Here is a 13,156-nt window from a genome sequence, read left to right on the forward strand (position 1 = left end):
AAGTGAAACCAAAATAAAGTCAAAACAAAATGATTCTTACATAACTAAAAAAAAAGTCTGCTCTGGCCTCCAGTGATGGAGGTCTACAAACAGCAGAAATCAGTGTAGCCTCAAAGGAGGAAAAAAAACAATGACTAAGCCATGCTCCGTACATCGAGACAAAAGACAGGACCAAGAGACAGGGACAAAAGACAGCTAAACACAGGGAGCTCCCACACATATATATAGTTTGGTGACCCACACCAAACAACAGACAGAGGGGGTGACAAACAACAGAGCATGGCCAATAAACAAATATCTAAGGTTATAATCAGACTAATACATTCAAATGAAATTTACATAATCATACACCGGTTATTTAACCAATAATCTTATTAAAGAAAACAAAACAAAAATATTAAGAACATTCAGGAAACACGGGTGGATGTCTGGTCCCCTCAGATAGTTAATGATGGTACGATCCTCCTTGCATCTGGGAACCCAATAAAGAACTCGTGTTTCCGCATGTACCCCTTTCCACGACAGACCAATCTGGAGAGATGACTAGGCAGGTAACAATGAATGGATAACAGAATCTTTCAGCAACCAAGTTTGTGCACTTAACCTGGAAACTGAAAGAAAATAAAAGGTTGTGGACAAATGATAGTTTGTGTTGTTGTCTATTGCAGATTTTATGTGTATGTGATAACTGAGGTGGAAACTAAACTGTTGCAGTGGCCTATACATGTGGCCATCATACACAGCCGTCACAGTACCTGTCAAACTTAAACATGAATAGCAATGCAGTTTTTGTAATGCCATCAACTGTATTTTGAAAGTCATTATGCAATGACTGACTACACGTTCCTCTTGGACAGAAAACATGTGCCAGTGTTTTGAAAGAATGATTTGATATTGAATCAGGTTTTCCATGTTTTGATAGAGTCAGCGTATGTAGAGACAGTTTTGTTTTGCATTTTGAAATGTAGAGTTGGTATTTAATGAACAAAATGTGGTTTTGAGCAGAAAATTAACTATTTGACTAATTGCGTGATGCAGGTGTGTTGCTGTGTTAAGAGTTTAGAAAAAGTATCTTAAGTATAGGTAAATGCTTGTTAGTAGCTGTAAAAAAAAAACTCTGTGTGTGTGTTTGTGTTCTGTTAGTTGTGCATGTTGTATTAGTTGTGTGTGCGTGTGATATATTAGTTGTCTGTGTATTTTATTAGATGTGTGTGTGTGTGTGTGTGTGTGTGTGTGTGTGTATTTCACAGACTGCCCAATATTAACTGCAGTAGTTCTTAAGAGTCTTTTATCACACTCAGACCAGTAACTGATGAAAACTGTAAAAGCCTCTTAGCAATTGTAAAAAACTGTAACTGTAAGTAGATGGCGTTCTATTACCACTGTATGCAATGATCTGTGTAGGGACAGCAGGCAAAGGGATCTATCGGGTGAGTGTAAGTACAGAAGAACAACAAAAAAAACCTGAAATTGCTGTTTTATGGCTTCACATATCATATGGTATATGATTTGGTCATTATTTTGCATATAAAGAATACTTAGGTTTATTCTAATCAAAGGGTTCCAAGCATTTGAGAAGCAGCCCTCCATATAATAACTTCAAGACACCCTGCAACTCTCTGTGTGGTTTGTGTGTTTTTCTGAATTCTGACACACCACACACACAGGCTGTTTATCCCGCAGACAGAAGAGTTTGAGCTTCTCACTGTGCAGACTGCAGAATTCCTCATACCCAAATTTATGTGTACTGTTAAGCCTCCGATCTCATTGGTTACTTATCTTACTGTGTCTTCTCCATCAGCCAGCATTTATACCTGTCAACCCCATCATATTTGTCAATAAGTTACTATCATTTAACCACCATTAGCATATCTTGACAGTCAAAAAATTTCATTCGGCATATCAAATATTGCATATCAAATTTTCATATCAAATGACCAGATTCATACATTAAGGCTGCAATGTTGTTTACCATGACATTTTCAGCATGCTATCAGCAGCCGTCCTCATTATTATCACGAGTATTGATATGAAGTATGCTATCATATTAAAGTGGCATATTGTGATGCGTATTGGGGGTTAGATGGGTGGGGCTTCCCAGCATGCCTTGGGGTCTGTTGTTGGTGGCCTGTTGTTTAACCCCAGTTCATTATTGTTCAGTTTTTCATGTTTCCCATTGTGGCTAATAGAAGTGCATCTGTATTATTCATCATGTAGACTTTGTGTTGTGTTCATTCTTGTGATAGTTTAATTTTATCTGTGTACCGTAAATGTAATTGTCTGTGTGAATGATGTACTTCCCTCCTACAAGTATGTTACTTACTGGATTGCACTGTTGCAAAATAAAAGGCAGTGTAACGCAGCAACTCGTTAGTATATGGTGATGTGTATTACACTTTACAATAAGGCTCCCTTTTTCCAGTTATAGATGTTAGTAACTCATTAGTTAATGTTGAGGGGTTTTACAGTTTACAATAAGGCTCCCTTTCCGCAGTTATAAATGTTAGTAACAAATTAATAAATGGTCATAACAATGAGATGAAGCTGACAGTTTAACATTCTGACTGATAAAGGGACAACACACAGTAGGCTAAGCAAGATCTGAGATTTAACAGAATAGATAGATGAAAAGTGCAGCACTTGATCTTGCCAAATAGTGAGCCTGCATCAGTGTGTTAACTGTGAAAACTGTGTTATGACTTGTTTATAATTTCTTATTAATGATTTATAAAGTGTTTGCAAGTTAATTAATAACCTAATTGTAAGCCATTTATGGATCCTTTATAAGGGTGGTCTTATTATCAAGTGGTACAAACAAATCTGACTGGACATGGTGGCACATCTTAAATTAAACATCTGGGGGTAGGCCTATTTGATTTGTTGAGTATTCAGTAGTTTTGCACTAAACAGCTGCAGATGCAGGATCCATTTATGTAGGTTAATGTTAGGATTTGGGCTGGGAAATCTGATCAGCATTTAGGAGCTGGCTGGTTTTACAATTCCTGACGCAGGCTTGTGACCCTTTCACAACTTGCCATGACCCAAATTTGGGTCGCGACCCACGAGTTGAAATATATTGAGCTTGAATCTAAAATATTTCAATGTACATGAAGTAATTAAATTTTACGTTGTTTTGTTCTTTATTGTTCTTATTTTATTTAAGTAAGTAAGCTGACTAAAGTCATTTTGTATGTGTGTGTGTGTTTTATTTGAAGGAAATGATTGTTGCATAATACAGGTAGTATATATCAAGTTATGTATTGGGTTCGCTTTCACTGCGTTTCTGGTTAGAGGCATTTAACCTTTTTTTGGGTACAAAAAATTAAGACCTTATCAAGCCCAAGCCATCATTACAAAGAGCAATACAAGATATAGTTAAGAAAATCACATATGAACCTGCACATCAGTTGCAAAATATCAAATAGAAAGTAAAATAACATTTTTTCTTTATTATTATTATTATATTTTATAATCAAAACAGCTTTCTTCCCCTACCTTGACCCTTGATCACCATAAGGTAAGGGAACAGCCAATCAGAATCAGTCTTTAACTGAACTCCACCCTCATCCACATACAGGAACTACAGACAGAAGGAACAGTCTGTCTGGCTCTTCATAAATTTGACTACAGTTCACTTTTTACACAACATCAGACACAACAGGTGAGAGATAGATGATGTTGTATAGCTGGAAAATAAGTGAAATCAGTTATTTAATATTTTAATAGATCTGTAGAGTGAACAAGGAATAGAATTTTGTGAGTCTCTTGTTTGAACACTGAGCAATAAAAAGTAAAATTAAATTTCATTTTGTAGGAGTCATTGTAGGGGAGGAGATAATGGCGTCTAAAGCTGTAATATCGGTGGAAGATCTAACCTGTCCTGTGTGTTGTGACATCTTCAAGGATCCTGTTGTCCTGTCATGCAGTCACAGCATGTGTAGAGTCTGTCTGCAGCAGGTCTGGGAAGACAGAGGCTTTCAGGAGTGTCCAATTTGTTTGAAAAGATCTTCAAAAGATCCACCTTCTTCTAACTTAGCTCTTCAGAAACTGTGTCAGACTTTCTTACTGGAGAAAAGTCAAAGATCTTCATCAGGGTCTGAGGAGCTCTGCAGTCTGCACAGTGAGAAACTCAAACTCTTCTGTCGGGAGGATGAACAGCCTGTGTGTGTGGTGTGTCGGGACTCAGAAAAACATACAAACCACACATTTGATCCAATAGATGAAGCTGCTTCCAGTTACAGGGTAAGGCATAATCTTTGGTGACGTAATACAGGAACTTGTTCAACCCAGAAGGGTACAAAACAAGGTTTAAAACACACACACACACACACACACGCATGCACACGCATGCACACGCACACACAGCAATGCAACAACCACCAAAAATCCACAAATCAAAGCACAGCCATACATTGCTTAACGTCCACAATATGTTCTGTGAAATAGGACGTTATGTTATTTGGACAAACACCATATTATATACTTAGCAAAGTTATGTGGGATACTGTAGTGTATCTGTATCGACTAAACAGCCAAGTTACCGTACACATACAGTACTGTATTTCAGCTAGTGTATCTGGCAAGGTAATATATGGGCTAAGTAGGTTAGTACCGTACTATACTGTATACATAACATAATAATATAATACTTCTCCTTTGCCTCTCGCTGATGCTATCACCAGGACTAGATTTGCTATGTTTGGGAGCCATGATGAACCTCATGGTACTATTTCTGAAAGAAAAATTAAGCACAGAGATAACATTACAACATTCAAGAGATGCGCGATATGCAAGATTGGATGCTGCTGCCTGCAAGTCAAAGCATACATGGTGAACTTTTTATTTGTAAGAAGGGAAAGTTTACATAAAATAATGACAGAAAGTACAGTACATACATAAGACAGTAACATAGGTGTTTATTATGACTTATCAAGACATATCTATTATAGGTTGTATATGTACTGTGCCATTACAGAGCGCCTTAAAATATGTTTCAGTAATTCCCTGTGTCACCCATTTCGCAGCTAAGACTCCCACATTCCCAAATTCCAGCAACATCAGTGTCAGAGGAGATGTGCTCATATTAAGATCTTGACAACAAATCTCAAATAAAACCTACATTTTACCCCCCCAAGCACACACACACACATACACACCTGTTTGCTGATAGACACATGGTCATACTGTAGATAACTGGACTACTGCCTAGATCCAGAAAGAAGAAAAACATGCTGTTTAATTTATTTCAAGAAATTTATTTCAAGAAACACGTCTAGCCTTTTTTGAGAGGAAACGTCTATATATCAGTAAAACATGCTTTAATACAAAGACATTTTTCTTTTTTTTTTTTCCAAGGACGATGCGCTTAAGACGTTACAAGAGAAGATTAATGTCTTTGAAAAAGTTAAACAAAACTGTTGGAAATTAGTAGAATACATTAAGGTGAGAACAATGAGGAATGAATGTGTTTGGACAATGTCTAATGACATAATATAATACAGAAGGAAAAGTTAAGCATAAGTAAAACTCAAATCCACGTATTTCTCATTCCAGAGCCAGGCTCAATACACAGAGAAACAGATTAAGGAGGAGTTTGAGAAACTTCACCTGTTTCTACAAGATGAAGAGATAGTCAGGATAACTGCACTGAAAAGAGAAGAGGAGCAGAAGAGTCAGATGATGAAGGAGAAGATTGAGGAGATGAGTAGAAAGATATCATCTCTCTCAGACACAATCAGAGCCATAGAAGAGGAGTTAGGCACTAATGATGTATCATTCTTGATGGTAAAAATCACAATCTTTCCCTCTATCCCTGATTCTCTATAATCCTTTTTTTTTCTTTTTAAATAAAATACACAATATATGTAAGCCCCAATGTACCTGTATGCCTAATCATTAACTCTTTGTGTTTTATACAGAACTTGAAGAGCACAATGGAAAGGTAAGTTTCACCATTCTTCTCTGTGGTTCTCAACCAGAATCTACAGCAGCACTGACTCCTGAATGTTATTCCAGTGTCCAGTGCGCACTGCAGGATCCAGAGGTGGTTTCAGGGGCACTGGTCAATGTGGCAAAGCACCTGGGCAACCTGAAGTTCAGAGTGTGGGAGAAGATGCAGGATGTTGTCCTGTACAGTAAGTTTGATTTTAGAGTAACACACAGTGCAATAAAAGTAAGTGAGTGAGTGATTGCACACACACACACACTGTGAACAGTAAGCAGTTAATTTGTCCTCTGCATTTAACCCATCCAGCACACAAGTACTGAACACACACCAGACACAGGAGCAGTGGGCAGCATTCCTTGTGCCCGGGGAGCATTGGGGTTAAGTGCCTTGCTCAAGGACACGCAGCCGTGGATGTTGGTCCTGGGAATCAAACTGCCAACCCTCCGGTCACGAGCCCAGATCTCTGACGTTTATACCACGGCTGCCCAAAAATGCAGTTCCTATGCTTTTATTATTTCAGTTGTAAGATTTTACTTAATGGCCATTTTTATATTGTCTTCTTTTAAGGTAACAGGATCGAGTATACATATATACTTGAGCTAGATGCATTTTTATAAGAGAATTTGATTCTGATTTGAGAGAGAGAGGGAGAGGAAGAGGGAGACAAGAGAGAATGGCTAAAGATGGAGCAGGTGAAGCTGAAGTGGGAAAATTTCATTACAGTATTTATCACAGGTTACCTTTATCCACTAGTAGATGGACAGTACATCTTAGTACATGTAGATACTGACAGTCAACTTCATCTTTTTCTCCATCTCCTCTCTCATCCTGTCTTCCACCTGTGTTTACCCCCCAACTGTGAATCAAAAGAAACAAATCAACACACATTATGATTGTAACATGATTTAGAGCATCTTACATTAAAATGTAAGATTAAAATATATATATATATATATATATATATATGTGTGTGTGTGCGTGTGTATAGACAAACATCTCCCATGTAACAAAATTGAACTAGAAGGAAAATGTTTTTGTGTTCAATTAACTACAGGATTAAATAACAGGGGTAGGATTACTACTGTATTAGACCAAACAAAGTCAAAATTAACCTGAAATTAATCTAATTATTGACAGAGAAATGTCAGTCTGTTCACCCTGAACCAGCTGTTTTTTTTTTATTATTATTTAATGTACAGCTGTCACTTTATGTGAGTTCAGATGAAAGAGTGAAATATTTCTCATTCACTTTAGTCATCGTCAGTGAATATGACTAAATGACCTCAGTTAGAGTATATTTTATATTTATATTCACAATTCATATTGTTATGATACAGACAACTTCTCTGTGGTATTACTACAGTGTGTCATCAACTACAGCTATATCCACCACAACCTTGTCAGTTCCTACAGATATTTGTACTTTCAAGATGAAATATGATGTATTATCTTTATCATGAACTGTATTTGTACTCTTATTTGTTTATTTATTTATTTATTTTATGAAATATGATTATAATTTACTCTGTTACTGTGTGCTTTGGTAATGGGATTTAACATGTGATAAATTTCTCAAATTTAGAAAAAAATATATTCACAATGGTCTAGAATCTTTACAATAGCAAAAGTATTTGTAATGATCAGAAGTCAAATCCAATATTAGATGCTGTTTCAGTTGTTACGCACTTTCTGATAGCTACTGTATTCAGCTGTGTTCAGTGATGGTCAGAGAGAGGTGAGCAGGCAAGAAGGCAGGCAGACAGGCAGGTAGGGAGGCAGGCAAGCAGGCAGGCAGACAGGCAAAGGGGTAGGTAGGCAAACAGACAGGTATGCAGGCAGGTGATATACAGTTGTTAAATCAAATTTGCTGGAAGGGTCGAGTGTTCCAAAAGTAACCAAAGGTAACCAAAAAAGGGGTCTCTAAAGTCTCCAAAGTTATGGAGTTTTCAAAATGTCAAATTGGACTGAGTTTGGTGGAGAGTGTATAAGCGAAGAAACAGTAAAAGTGTTAAGTGTAGAAGCGGAGAAGCGGTAAAAAACTGTTTGTTCATCAGCGTCTTCCAGTGTCTCAACTGCGAGGCTCTGCTTGGGCACATGGAAGATGGCATCTTAACTGTTGGGGTATCTTGTGGCAAATGTCAAAATAAAAGTATCGACCAAAGGCCAGTGAATCTAAATAAAAAAATAAGAATCTCTCAAGGAAAGTAAATTCGAACTCAATTTTGGCTCCTACAGTATTAATATGTGAATTTTCGTTTCATCTCTCTGTCTGTCTCTGTTCTCTCTCTTCAGCTCCTGGGATTCTGGACCCCAACACTGCAGGACCATGGCTCATCCTGTCTGAGGATCTGACCAGTGTGAGATACAGTGATGTGAAACAGCCGATTCCTAATAATCCAGAGAGAATTGATGAATATCCATGTGTTCTGGGTTCTGAGGGCTTTAACTCAGGGACACACTGCTGGGATGTTGATGTTGGGGACAGTAAACACTGGATTCTGGGTGTAGCTAAAGAATCAAACCAAAGGAAGGGAAATTCATTTTTTGACAGTGGTGTCTCATATCTGTGGTATCTTAGCGGTAAATACTGGTCAAAGGGCTCAGGAGGTTTTTATACTCCACTGACAGTGAATAATAAAGTCCAGAGGATCAGAGTGGAACTGGACTGGGACAGAGAAAAACTCTCATTCTCTGACCCTCTAAATAACACACACTTACACACCTTCACACACACTTTTACTGAGAGAATGTTTCCATTCTTGCGCAACTACTGTGAACTCTCTCCTCTGAGGATCTTACCAGTGAAATGTTGTATAACAACTGAACAGCACAGTTAGATCTGATACTATCTCTGTTTAAGGCGAAATGTTACTACTGTTATTGTCTCTGTCATTAATGGTATTTCTGATCAGAAAATTAATTTTGTGAAAACTGGTATGAATCTATTTATCTTGTTTTGTTTTGATGATATGTCTGTTGCACACATCTCTCACACTATAAGAGGCTAATGCATTTGAGATTTGAGCATACTATATGAAACCCAGTACGAACTAATATATTTAGGTTTTATAGGTTTAATGTAGTTGATGACATATGAATCTTTCTATTCACTAAATATAGTGTTAATATAGTTCTTATGAAATTTTTAATTAATCATTTTCAGAAGATCTTCACTGTTTATGCAGTTAATGAGAATGACAGATTTGAAAGAAATAGCTTAATCTGACAAAACTTGCTCTTTTGTGTTGGAAACCAAAATGACTGACTGTTTGTTACGAGGTATGCAAATGTATTCATACTTTGTTGATGAAAAATAAAACATAGATAGTACAATATGATTCTATCACCTAAGTGTGTGTCTGAGTTTGATATTCTGACTGGAAACCTTTGAATCATAAAAAAAAAAAATCATTAAAGTGAAATTAACCTTCAGACAGGATGTGACATCACAATACAGCACCAGTCCAGAATGTCAGATGACTCATCCCGAACAGTATCAGTATCCTGACTCTGAGAATGGTGTGCCTGTCTGTGTGTGTGTGTGTGCGTGTGCGCGTGTGTGTATGATGTTTGTTTTTAAGAAGGACAGAGGATTAGATATCTCTTCTGCCCCAGTCCAGTTGCTCTCTCTGGAGTTTCTTATTCACTTTGGAGAGTTTAATGACACATCAACATGTATATAAATGTCACATCAGAAATAGGTGATATTAAAAAAAAAGAAACTAAGAAAGAAAAAGGTAAAAAAATTCTATAAATTTCTGCAGTTGCACTAGTATATCTTACCTGAGTTTGTAGCAATTTGTCACTTAGAATTTGGTGTATGTGTAATATTATTATTATCATTATTATTATGATTACTATTATTGTTATTTTTGTTGTTGTTGTTGTTATTGTTGTTGTTGTTGTTGTTGTTGCTGTTGTCAGGGTAAACAAGCAATAAAGCAACCAATCTGACCTTACTAAGGATGCCTCAAAACTTACTCTTGTTGTAATTTTACATTTTTAATCATCAATAAGTGCAGACACAGAGTATGACGTAGTGTTTCTGTCACCTATAATGGTATTGGGGCTGAAGGAGTATTATCCCCACACAGCTTGTAAGGAAACACACAGATTACACACAGAAATGTTCTGTAAAACACACAGACTTCTCAGATTAATTGAAGACACATTTACAGTTAACATTTTAACGCATACATTACCCACAAAAGATCCACCTCTGAATAACCTGGCTCTAAAGAACCTGAGTGAGACTTTCTTACAGGAGACAAGTCAGAGATCTTCATCAGGGTCTGAGGAGTTCTGTACTCTGCACAATGAGAAACTCAAACTCTTCTGCCTGGAGGATAAACAGCCTGTGTGCATGGTGTGTTGGGTTTCCCAAAAACATGCAAAACATACAATTGTCCAGTAGATGAAGCTGCTCCTCATTACAGGGTAAGACACATTGTCTTTCCATACTGTTAATTAATTTATCTCAATGAATTTAATGTTACTCTTGAATACACTCTTGGTTCTCTTTTGTGATGTCCCAGAAAATTATATTATATTATATCATATTATATTATATTATATTATATTATATTATATTATATTATATTATATTATATTATATTAAATTATATTATATTATATTATATTATATTATATTATGTTATATTATATTATATTATGTGTAGCATATATTAACATGTATTTAACATAGACAAATTCTTTTTGATGTGACAGTTATGACTGTGATCTGGATTATTTGTTGGTTTAAGGACTGTGAGGGTTTTTTTGTTCGTTTTTTGTCTCTTAGTTTCTTTGTTTGCTTCTTTCTCTATTTTTGTGTGTGTGTGTGTGTGTGTGTGTGTGTTTGTACTGCATGGACCAAGAGATTTTTTGCTTCTGATTGGACTGAAATCCATGATTTTCACTAATGACAGATGTGACAGGCACATCCATGCAATGGATCATGCATAAAATTTCATGTGAATGCAATACTTTGGGTTTCATCTCTATATTAGTGCTGTCCAGTAGAGGGTTTTGCTTAGTGTAGTAGCAATGACAAACCTGGATCCAACAGCAGGGAAGGGCTGTTTCATTTGTTCTCAACTTGAAACCTTTGGCCAAGACATGAAATTAAGTGCCAGTGCTCAATTTATAAAGAAAAACATCCATAATAGTCTATAAGTGTGATGTCTTTATGTTGTACTGCATGTCCCATCCCACACAGAAATATTCACTGCTGATAATTTGTGTAGCTGATAATGAGTGTGGCAGGTTACAAACCATATTCCATGTTGTAAAAGAATGAAACTGGTGAAGTGTTTTCTCATGAATTACTCATTTTTGGACCTAAGTATACATAAACAGGGAAGTACTGTCTAGGTAGTAAAAACTGTCCACCTGGCCATCCCATGAAAAGAAAAGAAATTAATGGAAAAGTAAAAGTTATAAATGATCAGTATTAATCATAAGGAATCTGATTTGAACTCAGTTGCAGACTGAATTTGCATTTTATAAACTAAAATTTGAACTCGTATTATTGATAGTTAAATGATGAGTTGGGCTTTTGTAATTAATAATTGTTTGTGGATGTGTGATGAGTCGGTGCTGTTGCTGAAGGTGGTGAGTCACAGAGGAAACTTTAGGATTTAATTAGACTCAAATATAGTTTACAAGGGGAACACAAAAATGCTATTAAGCTGGTTATGTTCTTTATTTTATTCTTATATTTCATGTTTTGCAAGTTACCTCATGGCCAGTAAAAAAATAAAAAGTCCAAAGTCTTTCTGTATATGTGTGATTTAAAAGTCCACAGTCTCTCTGTGTATGCGTAAACGCCCTTACCCCATGCCTAAAAGATCTTGGAGCCCTGAAAACTAGTGCAAATGCAGTACAGACATTGTCACAAAGCAGCTTTACAGGATGTTGAGCCTGATACCCCCAGTAAAAAAAGCTCAGGGCAACACTGACAGGGAAAACTTCCTTGGACAGAGAGAAAAACACACCTTGGGATGAACCAGGATTAAACTGGAGGGGCCAATGCTCCTCTGGCTGGCCCAGGGTTAGATATTAACAGAATTACATAAAAGTAATATAAAGCCAATTAGAGTCAGTGTCATCAAATACTAGAAATGTTAGAAAGTTGTTAGCAATGTAATTCGAGAGTTGGATTTATTGACAAATAAACATAAACAGCATCAGAAAACAAAAGACCAATGAAAGCCTGGGTCCTTAAAACACTAAAATGTTGATAAGTTGTTCATGATAAAATAAATAAATAGAACGGTCAAGCCTGACAGATGGAAATGAGTGTCAGCATACGAGTTATCAAGGCTGGTAGAAGTCATTGGTGTCCTTAGTTAAGCAAGCAGAGAGGAACAAACGGCATCAAGGCTGACAGGGATCAGAACTGTGCTCAGCAGGATGTGCAGAGGCGGGTGAGCTGGATTGGGTCGGCTGGGTCTCAGGGAAGATCCGCTCTACTGAGGACGAAAGGGAAGAGAAAAATGAGAGAGAAAGAGAGGAGATTTTATGAACATGAACGTGTTTATGAATATGTGAGGAACGGGGAAGGGAATGTGTCAGTGTCACACTGAACTGAGGGCAACACTGGACTCTGACTAGATCTGCATAACTAAAAAAAAAAAGAAGCTGGAGGGAGGGGGATTTGGAGGGTGTCACATACATGAGGGCTCCCTAAGACACCAGCACCCCATCAACGCACAGCCAACTAACAGGAAAGATCACATGTGATCGAAAGGTGACAGCACTGACAGTCTAGTTCACTTAAAAACTGTGTTACTGGCCCTCCTTAAACAAATATTAACATAACAGAGAATTAAAGTCTTTCAATACATGCAGGTCAGACTGCCTGTGTTTTAACGGTCCTCAACTGTATGTACATTATGAAAGTGTGTCCATGAAATGTGATGTAAAAAAGTCTTTGTAAAAGTAGGTGAATTCCAGAGACAGACAGAGTAGATCTGTTGGTTAAAAACTGTCATTTCGAAGTCTCATGCGGAAAAGTCTCACTTTGGTAGGTAGGAACTACTCTGTTTAACAGATCTTCCACTGTTCATAGCAGAAATCTAAAGGGTTTATTACAAAATGCCATATAGTACATTCGTATACAAGCTGAAAGATATTTTACACAATATTTCAATGTACAACAGAGTTACTCGATTGTAGTTAGTGTGTGTGTGTGTGTGTTTTGTGTGA

The sequence above is a fragment of the Chanos chanos genome, chromosome 9 (genome assembly GCF_902362185.1).
Source record: "Chanos chanos chromosome 9, fChaCha1.1, whole genome shotgun sequence".
In the NCBI taxonomy this organism is placed as follows: domain Eukaryota; kingdom Metazoa; phylum Chordata; class Actinopteri; order Gonorynchiformes; family Chanidae; genus Chanos; species Chanos chanos.